The following is a 27264-nucleotide window of genomic DNA, read 5'->3' on the forward strand; positions in this document are numbered from 1 at the left end:
AAATAAAGCGAAGGATTTTAAGAAAATTCTGAAGCATAGCTCTCTACATCAATTTAGCAATAAAAATTGACAAGCAATGAAAAAAAAAGAACCAAGGATTTTTGACAAATTTCAAAGCAAAGCTCCCTACAGCAACTTGTCAAAAAAAAAGACAGGCAATGAAATAAAGAAACCAAAGATTTTAGGGAAAATCTAAAAGTTAGCTTCCAACAGCAATTTAGAAAAAAAATTGAAGACAAATGAATAAAGAGAGGAAAGGATTTTATGGAAATGGTGAAGCGTAGCTCCCTACAGCAACTTAGCAATAAAAATTGACAGACAATTAAATAATGAGAGCGATGGATTTTAGGGAAATTCCAAAGCAAAGCTCCTACAGCAACCAAGCAATTAAAATTGACAGACAACTAAATAAAGAGAGCGAAGGATTCTAGGGAAATCTAAAACACAGCTCCCTACAGCAACGAACAATAAAAAATGACAGGCAATGAAATAAAGAGAACGAAGGATTTTAATGAAAATCTAAAGCATAGCTCCCTACAGCAACAAAGCAATAAAAAATGACAGGCAATGAAATAAAGAGATCCAAGTATTTTAGGGAAATTCTAAAACAAAGCTCCCTATAGCATTAAAAATTGACAGGCAAGGAAATGAGAACAGGCTTTTATAGTAATTCTAAAGCAAAGGTCTCCACAGCAACGTAGCAATAAATATTGTTAGGCAAAAATAAAGATGAAGGAAGGATTTTAGGGCAACTTTAACGTAAAGCTCTCTACAGCAAATTAGCAAGAAAACATGACACGTTGGTTTTTAGAGTAGCTCATAAACAAAGCTAGTGATAGTAAGTGATAATCATAAATCAATACGTGAGGAAAAAAAATAAAGGGCTTTTTAGAGAAATTTCATAACAGAGCCACCAGCAGTAAGTTTGAAATAAAATTTTATGAGGAAGGAAACAAAATTACAGAAGGATTTTAGAGAAATGTTTTTACAAAGCTTACAAAATTAAGAAACTTTTTATCAAAAGCAACGTAAAGTAAGTCATGAACAGGATTTAATTCTCAAGGAAAATATGATTTTTGAATTATAATGGTAGTTCTAAAATAAAATTTTTAAAAAAATGTAATGTCTGCACTTCGGAATAAAAGGTCTGCAGTTTAGAATAAATGCAGAACGATCCACGCCATTTAAGTTTGTAAGTTTGGAATTTGAAGGAAAGGGAACCGACATACCTGCAAAAGTCATACAAGTTTTTATGAAGGTTTTAGTCCAGATCCCATTCATATCCAATTTCTAGTTGTTCAAGGCATCAACTGGCTACATTGATGGAGCTTTGAAGAGGAATTTGTGAGTCCTAGGATTTTAACAAAAAAAACATTGGAAGTAGTTGAAAAGATATTTCAATAAAGTTCACGAAAATGCAATTTTCTTTAATTTTGTCCCAAAGAACAGAGTCCTGAGCAAAAGCAAGACCTAAAGGACCGAAGAAACCAAACAAACTGTTTATGATTAAAAGAGATCTGGAGAACGTTATCGAGAAAGTCTGAAATCAAAAAGTCGTTTCAATCAAAGTATCGAAATCATAGATGGCTTTTTCATTGTTAACATTTTTTCAAAGTTCTAAAAAGCAACAAAATTTTGTTTTCAAAACTGAATTGCCAAAAAATGACATTTATTAAAAGAGCTAAGAGAGGAGGTTTTCATAACAAAGGGTAGTACCGTTGCTAAGAGTATATCTTCAAAATGCTTGCAAAAGTAGCATTAGTAGAGGCAAAAGTAAGACATAATGTTTTGCATTGGACTTTAATCATTGGCATCACATTACAGCCTTAGTTTGGAAGAATTCGGAGGAAATTAAACAAGTCAGGATTTTGTCCTAAATTTTTCCCAAACTTGCAATATTTTAGTCATAGCCTTAAAATCCACAAACATTATGCAGCTGTGTCCTACATCAAGCTACGTATGAAGCAGATCAAAAGTGAGGGAGCCAAAATAAGAAAGCCACACAGACACGCCCTTTATTGAAGGTCACACCCAATAATGATGTAAAGAATTAGTTGCTACATTATCTGCAGACGGAAGGAAAGTTTTGTAATGCATTCATTCTGTGGGCTAATGCATAAATATTAATAACATTATCTTATGGGAAAAGAAATTTTATTATTGAAATTAAATTAATGGCAATCTCGGCCTAGATATCTATAAAAAAAGAAATTTTTTGCGAGCAATTCAAGACTGTCTACTCTTGATGGACAGTCTTGACGACTTTTTTGAAAGTAAGACTTTAATCAGAATTATTCAAAGATACGTTTAGTCAAAAGTAAAGGGGACAGGAACAAAAACCTTGTTTCAAAAGGCAGAAGAGACAATATGGAGAGAGATCGACTTTATCAATAGGGGGTAAGACCATAATTAGATTAGATAAAGAACTGAAACATCCAAGGAATCAATGGCACAACAAGCATTGCTCTCTATCAATGAAGAGACACCAACGAGAAACATAAACATTTTATAATTCAAAGTAAGAGTTTAATCAGAATAATTCAAAGAAAAGTTTAACAAAAAGTACAAAAAAAGGGGAAAATGAACCTTGTTTCAAAACGCAGAAGAGACACGATGGAAAGTCATCGATTTTTCAATATAGGGTAAGACTGTTCTAAAATTTGCTGTAGTATTAATCTTTTAGAATTCAAATTTAGAGTTGAATCAGAATACTTCCAAAATAAATTTAGCCAGGTATAAAGGGTAGAGTCAACAAACCTTCTTTCAGAACGTAGGAAGGACACGATGGTGAATCTTCGACTTTATCTATCAAGGGTAACAATTTACTTAGATTAGATTATGGATGGAAAATTCCAAGGAAAAAATGGCAGAACAAGCAATGCTTTCTATCAATGGATGAATCCAACGAGAAACATAAAATTTTGAAAATTCAAACTTGGAGCCTTATGCAAATAGTTCAAAGATAAATTTAGCCTAAGGTACAAAGGGCAGAGACATCAAAGCTTCTTTCAAAAGTAAAAAGGACAAGATTATGAATCATCTTTTTTATCTATCTAAGGTAAGAATTTACTTAGATTCATGTTACTCGATGTAAGTATGTAAGTAAGAATGGATAGAGTTCAGGCTGCAGTGCAGGTGATTCAAAATTGATCTTAATCCCGTGCTTAGGAAAATGTCAATAATTTGTAAACGCAGCAGGCATTCGCTGTTCACAAAAAATCTTCTCATTACCAGAGGGTAAGGGTAGCTAAATATTGTTCTGATTGATTTTACCCTTGTTGATTGATTAGGCGAGGCTATATAGCCCCTTCACTATATCCCCTCTTAGATAAGGAGGAGGGCTTCTTTTTCTTTAGAACATATGATTTCAACTCTAGGAACGATACTGGTTATGACGATCATAGCAAATACTACTTTATCCGGCATTCCAATTCTTTACTTGGATTGAATCAAAAGAAGTGACGTAGATTCACTATGGGACTGGAGTATGCAACCATTCCATTTTCCTTCCGGGTCCGGGTGTTCGTAGGGGGGGGGGGGGGGGGAGGTGTAGATCATGACCAATGATTCACAGATATTATAATAAGAAAAACAAAAAAGAAAGTCAATCAGATTGGCCTCGAAAAAATTTTGTTACAGTAGATTGAGGCGAGAAAATCTAAGCACTACATCGCAATTCAATGTAAAAGTATTTAAGGAATTTTAATTCTCCTGAATTACTGGGGTTTTGCATTCAATGTATAGGGTCAAATCAGGAGCGGATCCAGACTATAGCAACTGTAGCTCGAGCTATAGTCAAAATCTCCGTGTTTGATTTTCGGAATTCAAAGTTAAGTGTTAATTTTTCCTCTGCTATCAAGCCTCTCAACATTTGAAAGCAGCGGTATAGGTTATCAAATTATTAACAAACATGCATTACTGGCGGCTCTTGCTAATGGGCATCTGGGGCCATGCACCCTCAAAAAGATTCAAAGGAAATCTATGATATTCATATTTAATTTTGAAGATAGTCTTACTGTGGTTAATTATATAAGTTTGTATCTCTTCTAGAAAAAGCTCCTTGCTATCCCGTCTCGTCCTTAGCCTCGCTTCTGGCCCGCTAGTGCCTTGAGCGATGATGTCATTTTACGGGCAAAGTTTTTTTGCCCCTAGCCGACATGCGCAAAAGCTAATTGTTGACCTCGGGCATTGCTAAACGCCGTCTGTGATTGGCTTATTTGGATTCGGGGCAAGAAAAATTTTGCCCATAAAATGACATCATCGCTAAACAACAACCACATCTATTTATGCTTTCTCTTCTGCTCTCCATGACGATCAACATCAAACCATGAATACAGTGAAAAATTTGCAAAGTCGACCTTTCTATCGATTATCGCAATATTGATGGTCTGCCCTCCCAACTGTGAAAGTCACGAGCCGCCACTGGTCATCACTATGCCTCTCCGGATTTGCTCTGGAAAAGGCATCGAAGACAATGAAACTCGTACTATAATTTTTGGCGCGAGCTATAGTGAAGCTATAGTCAAGTTTGAAAATGGCTTTTTAACCAATAGAATATGAGTATCCACGGTACATCTCCGCTCTCTGCCCCCTGTAAAGCAACAGTGGACTATAGCTCGTCTTCACATCCTGGGTCCCCTGTAATGTAGCTTCAAAGGCAAGAACCTACTAGGGAGTCGAGAGGGACGGCGGAACGACCAAGCGGCAAGCGGGGGTGTAACAGGATATTTCTTATATTGTATAACCTCGGTTTCATTTGTACCTCGTTTAGTTTTATGTCAATCATTAATTAATCTATTGTATGCCGGTAGTATAAATATCATGAGATTTTGTAAATAAGGGCTTTTTGATTAGCACGATAACAAGAATGTAAGCAAAGAACAAGATCTTATTTCTTCGTTTCTCACATGAAATCCTCTCGCATAAGTCTGCGCAATACAGCGTAAGACCTTTACAGGGGGGGGGGCAGGCTTGAGTAAAAGGGCTTTTGAAAGATAATTCTCAGCTTCTACAAATTCATACGTGACTGCAATTTTATTATCTGTAGGTATCTTCAACATTGGCTAATTTTCGGCACAAGGAATTATTTTACATGTTTTGAGAAGTTCAGAATTTCATATGAATCTCTCTGATTATTACAATTGGCCAGTTTCAAGGGAACCTTATTAAAAACAACTCTTGCCCCTTCTGTCAAAGGGCAACAGGGGCGGTTGTACCCCCACACCCCTTCTCTGGCGTCCCTGGAGATAGAAAAAGGATGTTCGAAGGAATATTTATGAATACGAAGCAACTATAAGCACACATGGTTTTATCATTTGCCCATATAGTGGGCGTGTCCCACAAGCAAGGAGGGTGTGGTCCCGATCCCAAACAATTTGAGCTATAATCACCAAAAATCCTGGATCCGTCCCTGGTCAAATGACGTTTCCACATATATTGCAATCAAAGCTTTAACCAAACGAATTCTAAGTTTGCTCTCTGAAAACAGGTTTTCTTTACAGCCGGCAGGTTTTTGATTCACTGCGTATTTATCGAAGTAGCAGAATACTTAAAATAAGAACCCTATCAAAATTATTCAACAAAGCTTATTCGCTTGACGTTAAGAAGAACAATCTTGAAGATGTCGTATTTTCTTTCTGATAAGGTAAGATAAAAGCAAAATTTTGAAAGGAAATAAGAGAACATATTCGATTACCTCAATTGAACGCAATCAGCCTGCGTCCTCTACCTCTGCGTCCAGGCATCGAATGTCTTCTACTTGTCGAAGCTTTACGGTGCAATACAAAATCCAGTATCGAAAAAAGTTGAGAAGTTTAGAGATTTAGTTGATTTATAGATCTAGCTGAAGTCACAATAGAGCACCATCAAGTAGGCCATCTTGGATTGTATAAACCTGCGAAACCACTGCCGAATTCATTGCAGAATGCCAGAGCGAACGATATTATCCTCAAGTTTCCATTAGCATCATCAAAACTTTGTTATGCATCATATTTAATATCTGGTTTATAATTCAGAATATTGATTATAAAACAAATGGATTGCTTATTTATGTTCTACGAAAACCTGGGATACTCAAGGGAGATTCAATTTGAATGAACCACAGGTAGTCCAAAGGGGAAACCAACAATTAAAAATATAAGCGGGAGAAGTGTCTCTTGGGAGTTCACAGGCAATTGCTCCTTCGCGACTCCGATAATACCAAATTTGTGTTAAGAAAAATCAGCAAAACTATTTTTGTCAAGGAGGGGGGAAGGGGGGTGCTGTGTCTATTGTCAAGAGAATGTCAAAAATCCAATGATATAGGAATAAATGAAAGGATCATTTTATCAAGCCTTGCATATTGGGGTTGAAAAGGTGAAGAAATATTCGATAATAAAACTCTTTTTTACCATTAATGGGAAAAGCTGCGTGATGGTATCTAAAATTCAAGAGTAAAACGTGAACAAATACAGGAAACAAAGCAAGAAAAAGATGACACTTTTCTCTAAAAGTATGCCTTGTAAATTGGTTTCTAAATACGGCAGGTTCCGAGCTAAATGTTCGGCAAAACGTCAGAATGACACAACAAATAAACACAGATATAGTTTTCTCAAACGTATATCGTTGTATGACTTGTACCACTAAGCCTTTCACAAGAGCGAAGTGTACGTGCTCACAATGCTAGCTCTAACTCTTAACTAACTCAGGATTCGTAGAGAACGATATATATATGTTGAACTAGTTCCTTGTACAAATAAAAGATGTAAATGTGCTAATCTTAGGTGTCTACATAAGAGAAAAAACAAGCTAGAAAAACAATAGGAATGATTCTAGATACGTATGTATAAGCTGAGTCAATCCATAGTGTAGTTCTTAAAATAATACTATAATAGAGGGTGGGTTTCCTTAGTGAAAGTGTTCCTACTAGTATACGCAATGCAACAAAGAGTGTGATGCAAGTTGACGCAAAAGAGTATGCACAAACAAGTATGACTAACGCTGGGATAGTGGATGAATGGGGCGAAGGAAATGCGCAAACGAGGCAGGTAAGAGCGAGGCTTAGCGCTTGGAGTAGCGGTATTACAGCCTTATAAAACTTGATTAAACTACAACTGTCTGAGCGTACAGTAGGGTGAGCGAACTTAATGAACGGGTTCGAAACACCGCTAAACTTCTCTATAGCAACCGGGACAAGCTCCTCTATTAAGAGGCTGAAAAGTATCACGTGGTGCAAAACAAATGACCAAAGAAGAGAGGCTTGTTGGCTGACACCCGTCGAGCGTATAGAGTAGTTTCTTCTAGATTCTAATTGGTAACAGCTTAATCTAGACATGTTATTTACCACTTATCAACCTTACAAACTTGATGACTGGTCTTTTTAACAACATGAAGTTAATGCCATCATGCAAGTTTAGTGAATTTCGTTTAAACTGAGTTACGAAAAAGTCCTAAAGACAATTGTTATTTAAAACCTAACAGTTGCGCAATACAAGTACTTAGACAATGCAAATAAATGTACATTTTGTTATGATAATCATAAATTCTAAAAAATTGAAATCAAACGAAAATATATCTCACAATAAAAAACATTATTTATTTATTCAGAAAGTATGTAATGAAACTTTCAGGATCCTCCTGAATACCCAAGCAAATCGAAATTGTGCAAGAACAGTTATTATCATATCACTTGCCTTGATAAATATTGATGGGAGAATGGCCGTTGCCATTGAAAGTATTTCAGACTGTTAGAGCCTTTTGGATCCAAACCAACCGCATGAACCCTTATGGCTCTCCCAATCAGTTAAAGGGCCTTCATCAAACCTGTCAAGTATCCTGAAGCACGCCCCACTCAAATAGTATTTGAAGTCCAGCTATCTTATGTAATATCAAAGCATGTCTTGTTTGGTGCAGAGATGACCAGAGACACCAAAGAACCAGAATGGATTCTTGGCTTATAGTTATGAAGCAACGGACATCTTTACCAATGACAAGAGATATTCCACTTCGACTCAGACACATTGTTTAAGCACAACATCAGATTGACAGAATCATTTTTCCCAAAATTCAAATAGTTGTCTGAATGAGCCTTTAAAACCATACCTTAACAACTGAGTTTCCAAAAACACTTTGCATTAAAATATTACCTCGTCTATATACTAGAAACAAATGACATCCGTGTCATCGCTATCGTCCCTGTTGTGACTCAACCGTCCCGAATGTTCCTGCACAGGACCCTTATGGTTTTTATTATGCAGCGATGATAAAGAGTTACTTCTCGAAGACTTCCCCGAGAGTCCAACTTGCATTCGCTTTTGACGTGCTAAATACCTGACCTCCCTTTTTTCGAGATACTGTCTGTATTCGATAACTTGTTTTGTTAGTCTCTCAACAGTACGTTCCAGTTTGGCGGACGACTCCCTCTGTCTACTGATTTGTCGTTCGTGTTCCTTTTGCTGTCGCACCAATTTCTCTTTGATCTCATGTCGTTCAGATCGCATTTTGTTGACTTCGACTCGTGATTCTTGCACCTCAACTTTTATACTGCAACGGAAAGGAAGGACCCATAACTCACAAAAATTAGGCCATTGTGTAAAGAAACTTTGTAGGGGAGGTACAGAATAAATGTCGCTGAGTCCTGACAGTTCATGTAATGAAGTTTATTTACCTTAATGAAATAATACGATACTTCACTGGAAGTTCCAAAATCGATAAATGTTCTCTTCGGGCCCTCAGTTTAAATGTTGTCATTGAATCATAGGTTAAGGTTTTAATTCTAACCAAATAGATTTGGGAGTATAGATCAAAACAGCAGAAGGGCGCAATCCCCTCAGCTCTGACAAAAAGTTTGCTCCAGTACATCCATACTTTGCTCCAGTATACAACATGAATGATTCGCCAAAAATCTTAGGCATAAAACATCGGTACTTAAGCCAAATTTTGGTGTAATTCTTCGGAAAAATTTTGGCATAACTCCATTGGCGTGGCCTGACTGTGCTAGTTGTTTATTCGAAAATTTGCTGACGTGGCAAAAACCATGCGAGATTTGCCCTGGCGAACTTTGCAAAATAACAGGCCCGTAGACACTGGGGGCAGGGGGCAATGCAGGGGGCAAAATTGTGTGAAGATCTTATAAGCGCAGCTTGATCTGACAGTATTTCGTGAGGCAGGTAAAGAAAAAGCCATATTTCTATCCACGCCCCCAATCCAGTTCAGCAGTCTACGGGCCTGCATAAAAATGAATAAGTTTCAAATGTCTCCAATTGTAGACTAAACAAGAAAAAGAAACGAGATACAACTGGAAGACTTAAATGCATTCCAAGCTTTATGCTCATAGAAATGTAGACATGAATTGATAACTTAACATAGAAAAGAATGACTCGTCATTCTTGAAAGTTTCTTACTTGAAAGCATTCATTTACTGTATTCAATAGACAAGACAGAGTTTTTTATAATTGCATTTAGAAATTTGTTCAAAGCTACAATGCCTGCCAAAAGTACTTGGAACACCCACCAATTTACGCTGCATTTGATATCTTTCATTCCTTTCATGAAAAAAATTTGCTACTTCCGCCCCCTTCCCCCTCAAACAATGTTGATGATTTAGAGAAATATCATAAAAGAAGCGCAAAAGAAAGTGCTTCCTAAAATCCTAATCCGTTTGATAGTAAATCAACATTGTTCTGTATGAGAGAGGGGGATGATTGGTTTTGACCTTGGAAATTGATGTCAGTGTTCCAAGACTTTTGGCAGGCATTGTACGTGTGTCGGATATGCTGGGCTTATCGCTAAAAGTTGAGAATAAGACCTTGGCTTTTTGGTAACTGCAAACTATTAGGGGATGGGAAACTATTGTGAATGAAAGCTTACATGTATTGCTTAGGATCTTCCTTTCGACAAACTTGATGTGGCAAGTATTCTAGATGCATTTCTGGCTATCCCTATAATGTCATATTTCAAGCCCTCAGCCCTGTCCAGGGACCGTGCACCAGTCTAAATGTGGGAGGGCTGAAAAGGGCGTACTCTTTAATATAGGAGAATACTATCAAATGAGCGCACTACATAGATTTTATGAATAAAGAATCTAACAAGAAAAAACAGGTCTGCCTATCTTATCTCTAAATTAGCCTGGCAAGTACGAAATCCGAACTTTGATTTCGTGCAACTTTTTTGACACAAGCTATGCTAAAGTCGAAAACTCAGTGGCCCCCGGAGAAAATCCACGTGTTTTTCTGGCCTGGCACTCAAAACAATTAAGAACCCCTGATGTAGAGGATTTGTGAGTCCGGAGAAAACGGGATTTTACTGATCTCGCTTGCAAGGTACACTCGTAAACCACAGTGTGATCCGGGTCAAGACACTTGAAGCTTTAAGATCAATAAGCCTGTTTAAATAAACACGGCCGTACATGGGATACATGGATGTGCCATGCGATATATTGTAAATGCAGGGGCGGTTTGGGCCGGGTGGCAAAGTGGCGATCGTTGGAGACAAGAAATTCACGGGCCATTCCGCGTTGGAGAAAATTTTTGAACTTAATGTCAAATACTTAATGCCCTAGACTGATTATATTGCGATTAAAGTCCCAATACATGCGCTTCAAACCACCCAAACCCTGGTTTCCGTTATTTCAGCCATGTGTTTAATCTGACCTGTACCCTGGGTACCAGGGCCACAAAATTTCGAGCGCGTAAACAGAATGCCAAGCAAAGAAGCGAATGAGCGTACTCTTATCTTGTTAATCTGTATCAGGATTCAACAATGCTAAGAAGATTTGTTGACATAAAGATGAAGCAAAAGAGCAATAACAGCCCTTTTTAAGATTTCAAGTTCATAGAATGTCAGAATTGCTGGCATTTGCAAATTGCTATCAGCAGATCCTGAAAACAGATGATCTCAAGGAACAAGCTCTTAGAGAAGAAACATATGGAGAGGAAAACTGTGACTTTCAAGGTGGGGATTCACAAAGAGAGAAAGGACCCCAAAGTCGACATCGGCACCCTTTATCAAAAGGGTAAAAGCTTGCCAACTGTGCATACCCTGCGCATTCAAAACTTTGTACCGACGCTCATTTTTATTTTTTTTATATATTTATATCTTTTATCATATATAACAATTTTATAAGAATATGAGCATCAAAACTGGTCAAAAGTTGAGATCAAATTAGGAACATACTAAGGCTGAGTTACTGTTTAATGCATTTTTGAACAACATTTTATCCCAAAACGAGGATTTTTAGCCATGTGTGGTTGCTTTTCAATGAATATTCAATCTTGTCGTTAAATGAAGGCTGCCTCACTCACTTTATTGGCAAATAATGCTTGAACACCTCCCAAGAGCGAAAAAGCTAGCAATCGCCCTGCTTACACCCTATTAATTTAAGAACAAATTAAGGACAATCCACCCATGGATTTTTGCAAAAATTAAGAACAGTCAGCCTGAACGTAAATTTACTGGATTTTATAAAAAAATTAACGAATACAACATGCACCTAGCAGCATACCTCTACAACGCGTATAAATGCTTGATGACACTTAGCTGCACCCAAGTTTCCTTTGAAAGATTATTCAGCGCTACTGATAATTTCAAAAGAAGAGAAAACTTTCCACTTGATTACGAGCAAGTCATTGGCTAATGTAATGATTCATTCGCACTTCTTCGAAAAGAGTTGAAACTCTGAGAATTTAAATAGGTTTTGATCTTGATTCTTAACTCTACATGGGATTTTAAAGCCTGTTTACACGAGATGAAAAGGTATGGATCCAATTGGGTCCGAATTTACGAATTAAAGTCGATATACTGCTGCTGTTTAGCGTATTGCTTTATTATCAATTTTTATTGAATCAATCGTATTCTAAGCCACATTTTTAGTGGGTGTGGCTAGACGTTTCCCGCCACGCCCTAAACCGGGCCCTTGAGTTTTCTAGCCAACCTGCAATTTTGACGCCAGACCGCCCCTGGTTTCGAAGCTGCTTATATCTTGGCCAAAGTGCTGCATCTCTCTCAGCCCGTCTCTTAATACGGTCTCTCTCGCACATGAAATTCTTGATACTTTGAGAAATTCATGGTATATGTGCAGGCCTCGTCTTAGCGGTCCTATTTTTAACGGCGCATGCACATCCAAGAAAGCGAGAAAGAGATCGTAGAAATTGCTAGCCATCTTATTGGAGTCATCCGATTTACATGACATAGCCATCTCCCAGTCAATACTACACAAGTCATTAAGGAAAGAGTCACGGTCATAATTTTTCAAACTGCGTGCCTCTGTCTTAAATAACACGTCATTGACGTGAACTCTAGCGTTTAATTTTCTAGTACCGTATGTCATATAGTGGTCTGTAATACCGATTTTTACGACCGATACATTAGAGAGGTTGTTGGGTCTGTTTGAAGAAAGGTGATCTATAAACTAAAACGTTTTATTAGGCTTTTTATCTTTATTTTAGTTAAGTTGACCTTCTGCTAAATGTCCAGAGCATCATAGGGCAACTGATAAATTATTACTGACTGTTTCATTTTCGACAAGATCAAATTACGAAATTTACAGCAATGCTGACATTTACAGGAGATGTTTTGTTTTTGGTTCTGGGAATTTCGATTTGTTTTAAGTTTTGATAAGAGAGTTTTTCCGATGTTTATACGAGAATTACAATACATGAACTCTATATCGAAGTGACCAGGAAAATTCACATTTTGTGAACAAAGCAGGAATCTGGGATAGCCGCAAAAAGACATTTTCACAAATCCCAAAATTCAATACTGTAGATTTTGGAAATCAATACTGTACGTTTTTAAATTAATACTGAACAAAGTGTGTAACACTGCACACTAAAATAGGCCCTGGAAAGAGCATTATCATTCAAGAAAGAAACATGCACAATTTACATAACAAAATATAGGCAATATTGGAAAAATCCTCTTCCTCCAAAATTATCATCTTTTATTGATCATTATGACCGTCAAAACTTGTGTGAACCTCCTCCCTCCGTCTTTGATTAGGTAATATGTGAACGTTCCCAAACCCAACTGCCAACACATCGATAATCTTATCCAGATACAACCATTCCGAATGGAAAGAACATAGGATTGAACTCAGTTAATGCTTCAAAAGTGAGAACCCTCTCAGCTATTCGATATCAGGCATTTGAAATAATTCGCATTAGTCATTAGTGAAGCAACTAATTTGCGTTAGTTTTAATTCTTGTTTAATCATAGGTCTTGGGCGTTTTTGAAGATATCAGAAAACTGTTCAATAAATTGTACAATTATGAGGAATTGGCAAAAAAATGGTGGAAATTTGATACATCATTGATACAGTTTTTCTCAATTTAATGGTGAAGCTAAACTTAACTGTAAAATCTATGACGGCAAAACCATAACCACGGCGAACTTTTTCTGCAAACGTTCTTTCGAGAGGTCAATTGATGGTTGTAATCAATTTTAGTTCTGTGCGAATATTAATAATTGCCTTTCGAAAGTTTTCAAGTTTTTTGAAAAGTATAACTCGAAGCAAGGGCGTACCGGGAAACTTCGAATTGTCCTGGTGGGCCAAGGAGCGATGGGTGGAGAAAAGCTGTGCATAATTTCTCGTAGGTAGAAAGGCCAAAATTTGGTGTATCTTGCAGAGCAGTGAGATATCGCTTCCAGAATATTTTCACCAAAGAAAAGTCCAAAAATGGAAGAGAAGAAAATGCAAGTGGAATTAACCCTGAGCACACAGAATAACATGTTCTCCTTGTAAGATAAGGGGGCTTTTTGATGCAGCAATTGCTGATCAGCAAGCATCATCCCAGCAAGTTAAAGAAAAACAGCAGAAATGAAAAAGCTGAAGAAATGAGAAGGAAATCAGTAGAAAAAATGGGAGAAAGCAGGAAGAAAAAGGAAGGGGAGGTAGAAACGTAATTGAACAGAGACGTAACGTTCGGTAGAAAACCTTTCAAAATTATTCAAGAAAGAATCAGAGTTGACAGTTGACTCAATCCGAGCTGACTCACAATAGCGTTTGGAAACCAAGTTTAGACCCACTTTCCGTTTGGAATACAAATTGAAGAGAGTTTACCCTGGGTGAACCTAACACAGTTTGAGCCCGGGTAGTTTTTTGTAGTGTAAACCAGGGTTCGATTGGAAATAATTTCACTTGCTTTCATCATTAAGCGTCGGACAAAGAGTTCGAGTGAATTTTGTTCCACTTTTCCGAGCTATTTTGAACATTATTTCTTCCTGGTACTCATATTATAATTTTCTAAATGTATTATCAGTCATTCTATCAGTTCAATTTTGCGTAGACGTGACATGCTCAATGTATTCTAAACAACAGGTTACACCATTCAATCTCTTCCCCTCTTGTGTACAGTTAAATTTAAGCTGTAAGCCAACGCTGTGAGTTATTGTTCTCTGATCACAATAGCTGCCTAAAAAATTCACCATATCTTTGAAACGCGTTCAGATTTGTAAGAGTTATTAGTTTCTATAGACTAAACATTAAAGCAACGAATGACGTAGAGAATTCAGTTTTGTTGATTTTCTTGATTACTTAGATAATATATGAATCAAATTATAAACGAAAATTTGCATAGAAAGAAACTTAAATAAAGGATATTCCTGGGAATTTGGATCTGGAGAAATCCCAAACGAGGCAGGCTTTAGAAGGTACCTTTCAGAGTTGTTTTAATGTTTGCAACTTATCAAAAATATAATTTTCGCAATATTAGATCTGCAAATTTTTTTGATAAAATAGAAATTATGCTTTTTAGCTTTGCTCTCCTTTTAAAATGAATGTATAGCGAAAGCCTGGAGGGGGGGGGGAGTGTGAGAAGTGACGTCATTGGCAATATAATAGAGGGGTTCAGAGAGGTGGTGACCCAGGGGGGCAGGGGGCCTAAAACTCATTAAACTATAGGTGATATCATTTATGTATGACCCTGTCATGAAAATCAAATGTCTTGTCTACACTATACTATCGAACCTTGTTTCAGCCTGTGTAGGGGGTAGAGTGAACCCAAGGAATATTTTCTGTAGTGCGAACACAAAGTTACCTAGCCAAGGTTGATCTGGGCTGACTCGGCCCGGGCTGACTCGGCCCGAGCACTGGTTTCTATAAAGAAATTAGTGGATATAACATGCACCTAGCAGCATACCCTTCCCTCTACAACGCGTATAAATGCTTGATGACACTTAGCTGCACCCAAGTTTCCGTTGAAAGATTATTCAGCGCTACTGATAATTTCAAAAGAAGAGAAAACTTTCCACTTGATTACGAGCAAGTCATTGGCCAATTTGCTGATTCATTTGCACTTCTTCGAAAAGAGTTGAAACTCTGAGAATTTAGATAAGTTTTGATCTTGATTCTTAACTTTACATGGGATTTTAAAGCCTGTTTACACGAGATGAAAAGGTATGGATCCATTTGGGCCCGAATTTACGAATTAAAGTCGATACACTGCTGCTGTTGAGCGTATTGCCTTATTATCAATTTTTATTGAATCAATCGTATTCTAAGCCACATTTTTAGTGGGTGTGTCTCAATTTTCCCGCCACGCCCTAAACAGGGCCCTTGAGTTTTCCAGCCACTCTGCGATTTTGACGCCAGACCGCCCCTGGAACAAACTAAGCATCGCTGAAAAACACCACGAACAAAGGAATGCTTAAAGACTCTCTCAACATTTTTAAACGCCGCCAAATATCTCTGATCAGACTAAGCAAGGCTTAGCAAAGCTGAGGAAATGATACAATAAACTGTAGTTTTAACTGAGAAGGCATGCTGAGAGTTGCTCAGTGAAATGTTCAGTTCGTTTGACCGGGCCTTAAGATGACAAAAGGCTTTACGTATAGATGGATTTGATGATTTTGACATAATGAATGTTAAAGTCTTAACAATTATAGTTACAAATTTACAAATCTGTAACAAAATCCCCCTTATCTGAATGCGGAAACTATGTTTCCAAATTCAACACTTCATCTGGCAGGAACTTAAAAAGACAGGTACAAATTAATTATGGTCAATGGGACATCAGAAGACCAAAAAATAGCTTAAATAGTTGTTGCCAGTAAAACTGACTGCTTTTTGCTTTTGACTGATGGGCAAACCATTTTGTACGCCTCCGGGTCTTATCCCGCATACGCAGTTGAAGAATTACCCGGGTCCAACCCCCTCGCAATTCGTCATTTCAAAACAAATGAGTCAACCGGGGCTGACTCAATCTTAGCTGACTTCAATCCGGGATGAGTTTATTCCAGGATGACTTCAATCCGAGATGATCTTAGCCCCGGAGGACTACATACCAGGATGACCTCAACCCAGGCTGATTCAACCGACGACGACTCAACATGGGATGGCTTCAACCCATGATGACTTCATTCCGGGACGACTTCAATCCGAGTTGACTTCAGCTCAGGATGGCTTCAACCCGGGCTGATTACAACTCGGAACAATTTAAACCCAGGTTGTATTGAACCCAGATGGACTTCAACCTGGGTTGACTCAATTTCTTTGAAATAATGTATCGTAAATGTAAAAGGAGGTTGAACCCTGGAAACTTTTAAACTGAGCATGCGGAATAAGGCCGTGATTGGAACATCGTATGCTTTCTATTAGACTTAAAAATTACGGTAAACGTTTCCTAGACTTGAACATCCATTTTTCGATTTCTTCACATTCTAGTAGGCAATCTTTTAACACAGACAATGATTTTAAGGCAGCCGAACTCTGAAGGCACTCATTGATACCATGTTTAAAACTAGCTGAAGTTTTGAGAATGCAAAACATTCCATGTAAACGCAGATTTCCATAACTTCTTTATCAATGTTTTTAGTTGAGGTCGTGAGATAGTTTGACCTGTTAAGCCGATTATCCTTGCTTAGCGGTTTTGGTCACATGTATCATTTATAATATTGCATGACACATCCATGTAGCAGATGTATGGGCCTGTCTATTTAAAAGGGCTTACTGGACTTGAAGCTTCAAATGACTAGACCCGGATTACAAGTGCAATCAGTTAAGGTTACCGTAAACGTTTTCTCAATGAGAATGTTATGACCGGGCAGAACGGACAACAGAAACAGACGTGTCTCTAGTGCATATTCCGATTCTCTAATCCTCGAACAATCACGGTTTTCCAATTTATTGATAAACGTGACATGTCATCACATGACGAGCACAAGCAATACGTCATTAACTAGCATTGCCTAATGACACCATTAGAAAACTCATGATTCTACAGATGTGCCTTCGAACATGACATCACATGCACACATGCACACGTTACAAACCTTCCCCTCTCTCGATGAAGAGCAAGCCTAATGAGAAACATAATCACCATACCTTAAAGGGGGATTAACAACCTGACGTAATCTTGGGGGGCGTACATAAACTTGATTTCTTATTTCCCCAGGGTTTTCGTCCATGTCATCATCAGTATCCTGCTCTACAATTTCACAATCTGGTGTTTCAGAAACTGGACAAATGTCCTTACCCTCATCATTAAAAGACAAAGGACAAGGTTTCAACTGATTATGATGAACAACCATGGCTTTTCCGTGCTGCGACTCCACCTTATAATTAACACCCATTTTAACAAGAACCTTATATGGGCCTACCCACTTCCTCCCAAATTTCCACTTTTTGGGTCGCCGCAACCACACATATGACCCTAATTCAAAGGGCTTCCACTCTTTACTTCTCCGATCAGCATACAGAGCCTGCCTTTTCTTAGCTGCATATAAATTTTTCTGTGCTATCTCAGTAGAATTCCTTATGGCTTGTCTAACCTCACGAGCATACTCTGAATGACTCCGGGGATTTTGCAAAGGCACTCCTAAATCCACCTCTATGGGCATCCTTGGTTCTCGTCCGAAAACTAATTCATAGGGGGAATACCCGGTTGTTTCATGACGGCTGGTATTATACGCATAAACAGCCTGATCCACATACAAGTCCCAATTTTCAGGATGTTCACTCACGAAAGAAGACAAAATTTCCTGCAATGTCCTATTTTGCCTTTCCACTTGCCCATCCCCTTGTGGATGATATGCAGTCGTACGGGATTTCTTTATTCCCATAATTTGACAAATTTCGTGCATTAAGTTGCTCTCGAAATTTTGTCCCTGATCAGAATGCAATATGTCGGGGGGACCGAAACGAGAAAACAACTTTGAGACTAAAAGCCTAGCTACCGTTTGTGCTTTTTGATCTTTAGTTGCAAATGCTTCGCACCATTTAGTAAAATGATCTCCGACAACCAACAAATGTTTATTACCCCTTGATGTCTCTGGAAGTGGGCCCATATAATCAATAGCCCAAAATACGAAGGGTTCACCTACCAAAATGGGCGTAAGTGGAGCTTTCCCTTGGTTAGGTAACAGTTTACTTTGCATACATTCTGAACAAGATGTGATATAGTTTTTCACGCACTCTTGCATTTTTGGCCAAAAGAAGCGTTGCTTAACACGATATAAAGTACGTGTAATTCCCATATGACCCCCAGACGGCCCGGAATGAAGGCTATGTAAAATTTGGCCTACGACAGATTGTGGAACGACAAACACACGTCGGGGCACTTTTTGACCTGTCGAAATAGCTCTAACAAGCAAGCCGTCTGAGAGAAATAACTCATCCCAACAATACCACAAAGTGCGCAAAATTTCGTTTTTCTTCCATACAAAAAGAGGGGGTTTAGGTAGCCGTTGTTCCTTAAGAGCTACAACTATAGCAATGTCCGGGTCATTTAACTGAGCTTGGTGCAAATTCAACTCAGGTGTCAACTTGACAAAACAAGTAGTATACTTGTCAGACATTTCTTCCACGCTATGCTTATCTTCTGTATCAACTAGCCGAGACAGCGCATCAGCATTAGCATTTTCCCTCCCAGGCCTATGGGATATTTCAAATTCAAACTCCTGTAAACCCATTATCCAGCGTGCTATCCTACCTTTAGGCTCAATTTTATGTAGCCAGATTAGAGCATTATTATCGGTAACAAGTTTAAATTTCTGGCCAAGTAAATACACCCGAAAGTGTTGAGTAGCAAAAACAACAGCTAAGGCTTCCTTCTCCAAAACCGAATAATTTCTTTCCCTCTCAGTCAAAGCACGACTAGCGTAAGAAATAACACGCTCATCTCCAGAACTATCTTTCTGGGTTAATACAGCTCCCAACCCAACATTTGAAGCATCTGTCTGTAAAATAAATGGTGCATCTAACTGAGGGTAAACAAGTATTGGGGCATTACACAACTGCCGTTTTAATAAGTCAAAAGATCGCTGATGAACCGTTAACCACTGAAATTTGCAACCCTTTTTGGTTAAACTCGTCAATGGGGCCGCAATAGTTGCAAAATTGGGAATAAATTTTCTGTAATACCCAGCCAATCCAAGAAAGGATCTCACTTGTTCCACATTATTTGGGGGGCACATTTTTTGAACTGCTTCAATTTTGCCCGGTTCAGTATGAATTCCCTCCGCAGAAACAGTATGACCTAGATAAACAACCTTATCTGCACCAAAAAGACATTTAGAAGCTTTAACTCTTAAGTTTGCCTTTTGTAGTCTCTCTAAAACCAATTCTAAACGCTCGCAGTGTTGATTTATATCTATTGACGGAATAATTATATCGTCAAAATAACACAGACAACTTTCGTAATTTAACCCTGACATTATAATTTTCATGGCTCGGTCAAACGTTGACGGAGCTCCACACAATCCAAAAGGGAGGCGAACGAATTCCCACAATCCTTGAGGAGTAACGAAAGCTGTCTTATGCCTATCCTTCGGGTTGACATCAAGCTGCCAATACCCTGAGCGTAGATCTAAAGTACTAAAGTACTTATAACCCTGAAGAGAGTCTAAAAGGTCATCGACTCGTGGTAGAGGGCGTGCATCTCGCTGAGTGACTGCATTAAGGCGTCTATAGTCAATACAAAATCGATAACTACCGTCTTTCTTCTTAACCATAACAATTGGGGATGCCCATGCACTAGTACTTGGCTTTATAACCCCTTGTTTTAACATATTCGCGATTTGCTGTTGAGCATCTTCCCTGTATGCAAATGGAAGACGTCGGGGGTGCTGGCGAATAGGGGCTGCATTCCCCGTGTCAATAGAATGAGTAACAACAGAAGAATGGCCTAAAGTATCCTCAAATACCTCTGAATACCGGTATAGCACATCCAGAATGGAAGCCTTTTGCTCAGGCAATAGAGAGGAACTTATTGCCGCGGCGAGCTCTTCGTGAGACTTATCACCATTACTAAATGTCGCAGCACTACAACTCGAGGTGCCCAGTTCAACTCCTTGACTAACAAGGGGGCAAAATTCAGCAATCTTTTGCCCTGCTTGAAGCTCAACTTCTTTAGTATGATTATTTAAAAGTCGAACAGGTACAACACGATTGTTAGCAGAGCAAACTACATGAGCAACATGGACTGTGGGAAGGGAGGATGGGTCACAATTCGATGTTATCATACCTACCAAATTTTTGGAACTTCTTGAAATACTGCACTTGATGACAAGTTCTGACATTGGAGGCACAACTATAGCACTAGTTAATTTAACAGGTACTGGGCCTAAAGTAGATGACTGAGATAAAGTTTCGGAAGACCCTTTACTGTTTTCATAAACAGGGGTTAAGGGTAAATTTCCATGTGGACCAGATAAATAATAAATTCTTCCATCATTAACTAGTTGCAATCGATTTGCTTGAATAAAATCCCAACCCAAAATACATTGCAACGGTGATAATATATTATCGCAAACAACAAATCGATGAAAGTAAGAAACACTACTGTCATGTAAAGTAACACTACCCTCGAAAACTCCTGTTATATGCAGGGCTTGACCTGTCACGGAAATGCACCGATCGGAGGCAGTACTGCTGAAAGTTCCTACATCTCCCCCCTCAAGCTTGTTTAACTTTTGTTCTACAATAGCAGCATAAGCAGATTTACTCAAAAAGGACTTTGCAGATCCAGTATCAATTAAAGCTTCGACCTGCAACCCATTTAACAAACACTTAACAAAGGGCTGGGTAAGAGACTGGATAGACTGTTGATTACTACAAACAGTACTGTCTCCAATTATATATAATCCGGGGTGACCATCCCAGCCTTCTATTGGGCCACCCCTTTGGAGTTTAAAGTCGACACAAATCGGTTCGGAATATTTTTTACATTAGCAACACGATTACCTTCCTTAGTATTCGGATTGTCAACAACCCAGTTATTCGCACATTGCGAAGCAATATGTCCCGAGCCATTGCACATCTGGCATTTGAACGAACCATCAATGGGTCCTTGTTCCCTGCTTGTGCGTTTTAGGGGGCAATTTCTTGCTATGTGACCCTCTTTAGAACAAAAGTAACATGTCACACGGCGTACTGGCTGTTGACGTCCAGCAAATTGGGAGGTCGGTTCTTTTTTTTGAACAGTGGCTACGTACAAACTATTGTTCATTTTCAGCTCCTCTACTGCAGCTGTTAGCTTGTCCAGCCGTCCCTCAATAGATGTCGGTGAAGGGACGACATCTGTGGCTGCAAACAAACCAGGGTGAGGTCCATGATTGTCACTTATCGCCAGAAACTGTTTGGAAAAGGAGAGCATATCATCCAACTTCGGGGTCGGGTTATGTTCAAGAAGTTTATAACGAATGGTATTGGGAAGTCCCTTCATAAATTGTCGGGATAACAAGGCAGAAGTGGCAGCTTTTTCCAAAGTCGGATCCGCCTTTTTCAGCAATTCCTGAAGAGACCACAGAAAAACACTAGGATCCTCACCACTACGCAAAACACGATTATCAAATTCTCGAAAATAGCCTTCTCGTCCGACAGCAGGACACAAGGCAGTCTGGAGACTGGTTGCTAAATGTGCAAACGTATCTTTTTCATCATCGGATAATGTATGAAAATACGTAGCCGCCAACCCTCGCAAAAATGCCGGCAGCTTTTGCAACTTTTGGTCGTCTGTCCAGCCATTAGCGGAGGCACAACAATTAAATTGGCGAAGCCAATTCGGGAAATCACCAGAATCAAACTTTTCCGGCAAAATGCTACTCGCCATTGCTTTTACCTCTGTCACCAATTTGTTATGACCGGGCAGAACGGACAACAGAAACAGACGTGTCTCTAGTGCATATTCCGATTCTCTAATCCTCGAACAATCACGGTTTTCCAATTTATTGATAAACGTGACATGTCATCACATGACGAGCACAAGCAATACGTCATTAACTAGCATTGCCTAATGACACCATTAGAAAACTCATGATTCTACAGATGTGCCTTCGAACATGACATCACATGCACACATGCACACGTTACAAGAACATCCATTTTTCGATTTTTTTTCCATTTTAACAGTCGATGTTTCAAAGCAAACAATTATACCAAATTCGAAACTAGCAGGAATTTTGATAATGGAAAAAATTACCTGTAAACGAAGGTTTCCATAATTTCTTTTTCAAAACTTTTAGTTGAGGCCTGAAAATCTCTTGACCTGTTAAGCCGATTATCGTTACTTTGCGGTTGTGTTCGCAAATCTCATTTACACTCTCTTTTTTATAAGAACACACTTTATAAGAACACTGATGCTCGATTTGCCCAAAAATAAGAGAACATGCTCAAGTTCAGATGAGAATTTTCAAAGAAAATAATTCGCATTTTAAAATTTATGTTATGTCAGCAGAACCAAACAATGTAATTTATAAGCAATTATTGCTTTATTTTGAAACTTTATCCCTTAAACTTTTTAGAAGCTATAAACAAATGTAACCTCTCAAATATTTGCAAAAATCACTCCTGAAATAAGAACAATTTTAAGAACATTTGAGCCTAAAATTATCAAAAAGTAAAGAACATCAAGGCTCGGCAAAAATTAATCTGGTTGGTTGAGCCACCAGCCCCGCATGCCCCTTCCCAAGCTGTTGAAGGGTGACATTGCTTTCTAGGGGCCTAAATCCAAGCTCGTCCTTTGGCACGCCAAAGAATTGCAATCGTACTGTACACATCCATGTATCCAATGTACGGCCGTGTTTATTTAAAGAGGCTTATTGATCTTAAAGCTTCAAGTGACTTTGACCCGGCAGTGGGGGATCCAGCAAAAAACCTGACTGAGTTCCAGGCCAAGGCTAAGGACTTTCAGATAATGCATTGATAATTGTGCCTAAGACAACATTATTATTCATATTTATGCATTTTGGTACCATTGAGGGGTGGGGGGGGGGGGGGGGGTGGTTAGTTACTATCCACTCATTAATTCCAGATTCTAGATTTCTTTCCGACAAAAAACAGTAGCTCTGTGAAAATTTTTGCAAACCCCTTCCTTTCTCAAAATCCAATATACCATAATGGCGCACTGATCAGTAGTGGTTCACAATTTTAATGTTGCTAAAACCAAATAGTATGTTATATGTACATCTTTTGAAAGACAATTTCATGCTGAATAACTTTCTTTTAACATACGTACCCTTAGAATATGCAAATTTAGTGGTGATTCGGCAGAAAAATTCAAAGATAAATTTGTCGAAGTTATAAGGGACAGGGACAACAAACCTTCTTTCTAAACGTGAAAGGGACACGATGGTGAATCATCGACTTTATCGATCTAAGGTAAGAGTTTACTAAGATTAGATACAGGATTGAAACATCCAAGGAAAGTATGGCTTCATTCATTGACCTCATTCACTGAAAAGACACCAACGTGAAATATAAACTTTTTAGAGTGCAAACTTAGAGTCTAATCAGAATGCAAAGGGCAGAGACAACAAACCTTCTTTCAAAAAGTAAAGGTAAGGGATTTATCGATCTAAGGTAAGAGATTACTTAGATTCATGTAACTCGATGTAGAGTAAGTATGGATAGAGTTCAGGCTGCAGTGCAGGTGATTCAAAATTGATCTTAATCCCGTGCTTAGGAAAATGTCAATAATTGGTAAACGCAACAGCTATTCGATGTTCACAAATAATTTTCTCATTACCAGAGGGTAAGGGTAGCTGAATATCGTTCTGATTGATTTTACCCTTGCCTTAAGCCTGGTCTATCTATTTGCAAAGCTTTCTGTTGGGATATCTCCATTAGGTTAGCTATTTCAGCTACTGTACAGTGGATGAACCCGACCCAATTTTTGGCCATAACCATTTAAAGAATCATATAATAATTCTATCTACATTTACCTATATTTAAGTCAAAAGATCTGGGTTTGAATGCGTCCATTAGGTCAGCTACTCCAAACGTTATACATTAAAACAACATGAACAATTAATCCTACAATACAGCACATTGTAGTTTTTCCTTTCTTCTTTACTTTGACCTCTTTTATTTTAGTGTAGTGAGCAATCTCCAGTTCTCAATTAGTTCCTATTGTTTTATTCTGTAGCAAAATTCAAAATGTTGGATTTTTTCTTGGAGGACTAATTCAACTTTTACAAAAATTCTTGTTTAGGCGAGGCTATATAGCCCCTTCACTATATCCCCTCTTAGATAAGGAGGAGGGCTTCTTTCTCTTTAGAACATATGATTTCAACTCTTGGAACGATATACTGGTTATGACGATCATAGCAAATACTACTTAATCCGGCATTCCGGCAATTCTTTACTTGGATTGAATCAAAAGAAGTGACGTAGATTCACTATGGGACTGGAGTATGCAACCATTCCATTTTCCTTCCGGGTCCGGGTATTCGTAGGGGGGGGGGGGGAGAGGTGTAGATCATGACCAATGATTCACAGATAATATAATAAGAAAGACAAAATAGAAAGTCAATCAGATCGGCCTCAAAGAAATTTTGTTACAGAAGATTGAGGCGAGAGAATCTAAGAACTATATCGCAATTCAATGTAAAAGGGTTTAAACCTATCCAGACTAGGCTTTTTGAAACTTTCTAAAACTTTCTCAAGAACCCCATTAAAATTATTCAACAAAGCTTATTCGCTTGACGTTAAGAAGAACAGTCTTGAAGATGTCGTATTTTCTTTCTGATAAGGTAAGATAAAAGCAACACTTTGAAAGGAAATAAGAGAACATATTCGATTACCTCAATTGAACGCAATCAGCCTGCGTCCTCTACCTCTGCGTCCAGGCATCGAATGTCTTCTATTTGTCGAAGCTTTACGGTGCAATACAAAATCCAGTAACGAACAAAGTTGAGAAGTTTAGAGATTTAGTTGATTAATAATCGTTCAAAGTTTGTAGAAGTCACAATAGAGCACCATCAAGTAGGCCATCTTGGATAGTATAAACCTGCGAAGCACTGCCGAATTCATTTCAGAATGCCAGAGCGAACGATATTATCCTCAAGTCTCCATTAGCATCATCAAAACTTTGTTATGCATCATACTTAATATCTGGTTTATAATTCAGAATATTGATTATAAAACAAATGGATTGCTTATTTATGTTCTACGAAAACCTGGGATACTCAAGGGAAATTCAATTTGATTGAACCACAGGTAGTCCAAAGGGGAAACCAACAATTAAAAATATAAGGGGGAGAAGTGTCTCTTGGGAGTTCACAGGCTATTGCTCCTCCGCGACTCCGATAATAGCAAATTTGTGTTAAGAAAAATCAGCAAATCCATTTTTTTCAAGGAGGGAGGAAGGGGGGTGCTGTGTCTATTGTCAAGAGAATGTCAAAAATCCAATGATATTGGAATAAATGGTAGGGTCAGTTTATCAAGCCTTCCATATTGGTATGGTAAAGATGAAAAAATAAGACAATTGGCTACCAATTTTATGCAATAAGTTTAAAGTCTTTTTCAAATAGCGTCAAAAGACCGTTTTAGGTTATGAATTGCACGCTAGAATTGCCTTGATAGGTCATTTTAACATTCGGAGACGTTTAAGGGTGTTCTTGATTTTGGTACCTTTGGGTCTTAAAATAAGACCATTTGCTACCAATTTTATGCAATAAATTTAGAGTATTTGTCAAATAGCGTCAAAAGACCGTTTTAGGTAATGAATTGCGCGCTGAAATTTTCTCGGTACCTCATTTTAACATTCGGAAACGTTTAAAGGTGTTCTTGATTTTGGTACCTTTGGGTCTTAAAATAAGACCATTTGCTACCAATTTTTTGCAATAAATTTAGAGTATTTTTCAAATAGCGTCAGAAGACCGTTTTAGGTAATGAATTGCACGCTACAATTGCCTAGGTACGTCATTTTAACATTCGGAGACGTTTAAGGGTGTTCTTGATTTTGGTACCTTTGGGTCTTAAAATAAGACCATTTGCTACCAATTTTATGCGATAAATTTAGAGTCTTTTTCAAATAGCATCAAAACACCGTTTTAAGTAATGAATTGAACGCTAGAATTGCCTCGATACGTCATTTTAACATTTGGAGACGTTTAAGGGTGTTCTTGATTTTGGTACCTTTGGGTCTTAAAATAAGACCATTTGCTACCAATTTTATGCAATAAATTAAAAGTCTTTCTCAAATAGCGTCAAAAGACGATTTTAGGTTATGAATTGCACGCTAGAATTGCCTTGATAGGTCATTTTAACATTCGGAGACGTTTAAGGGTGTTCTTGATTTTGGTACCTTTGGGTCTTAAAATAAGACCATTTGCTACCAATTTTATGCAATAAATTTAGAGTATTTGTCAAATAGCGTCAAAAGACCGTTTTAGGTAATGAATTGCGCGCTGAAATTTTCTCGGTACCTCATTTTAACATTCGGAAACGTTTAAAGGTGTTCTTGATTTTGGTACCTTTGGGTCTTAAAATAAGACCATTTGCTACCAATTTTTTGCAATAAATTTAGAGTATTTTTCAAATAGCGTCAGAAGACCGTTTTAGGTAATGAATTGCACGCTACAATTGCCTAGGTACGTCATTTTAACATTCGGAGACGTTTAAGGGTGTTCTTGATTTTGGTACCTTTGGGTCTTAAAATAAGACCATTTGCTACCAATTTTATGCGATAAATTTAGAGTCTTTTTCAAATAGCATCAAAACACCGTTTTAAGTAATGAATTGAACGCTAGAATTGCCTCGATACGTCATTTTAACATTTGGAGACGTTTAAGAGTGTTCTTGATTTTGGTACCTTTGGGTCTTAAAATAAGACCATTTGCTACCAATTTTATGCAATAAATTTAAAGTGTTTTTCAAATAGCATCAAAACACCATTTTAAGTAATGAATTGCAGGCTAGAATTGCCTTGGTGTGTCATTTTAACATTCGGAGACGGTTAAGGGTGTTTTTGATTTTGGTACCTTTGGGTCTTAAAATAAGACCCTTTCTACCAATTTCATGAAATAAATTTAAAGTCTTTTTCAAATAGCGTCAAAAGACCATTTTAGGTA

The 27264-nt window shown here is 38.0% G+C and overlaps 1 long non-coding RNA gene across 1 annotated transcript in view; it reads right to left on the reverse strand.

The window, feature by feature from the left end:
• Nucleotides 1-6158, reverse strand: part of LOC148957829 (uncharacterized) — a 49933-nt gene extending 43775 nt beyond the window's left edge. The window contains exons 1-3 of the long non-coding RNA XR_016145120.1: nt 5696-6158; nt 2758-2805; nt 1230-1351 (exon numbers count right to left, since the gene is read on the reverse strand). This is a non-coding gene — a long non-coding RNA (uncharacterized LOC148957829). The remainder of the gene's footprint in view (nt 1-1229; nt 1352-2757; nt 2806-5695) is intronic.
• Between the last annotated feature and the right edge of the window lie 21106 nt (nt 6159-27264).

The sequence above is a fragment of the Rhopilema esculentum genome, chromosome 20, assembly GCF_057945365.1.
Source record: "Rhopilema esculentum isolate cy_ngs chromosome 20, ASM5794536v1, whole genome shotgun sequence".
Lineage (NCBI taxonomy): Eukaryota > Metazoa > Cnidaria > Scyphozoa > Rhizostomeae > Rhizostomatidae > Rhopilema > Rhopilema esculentum.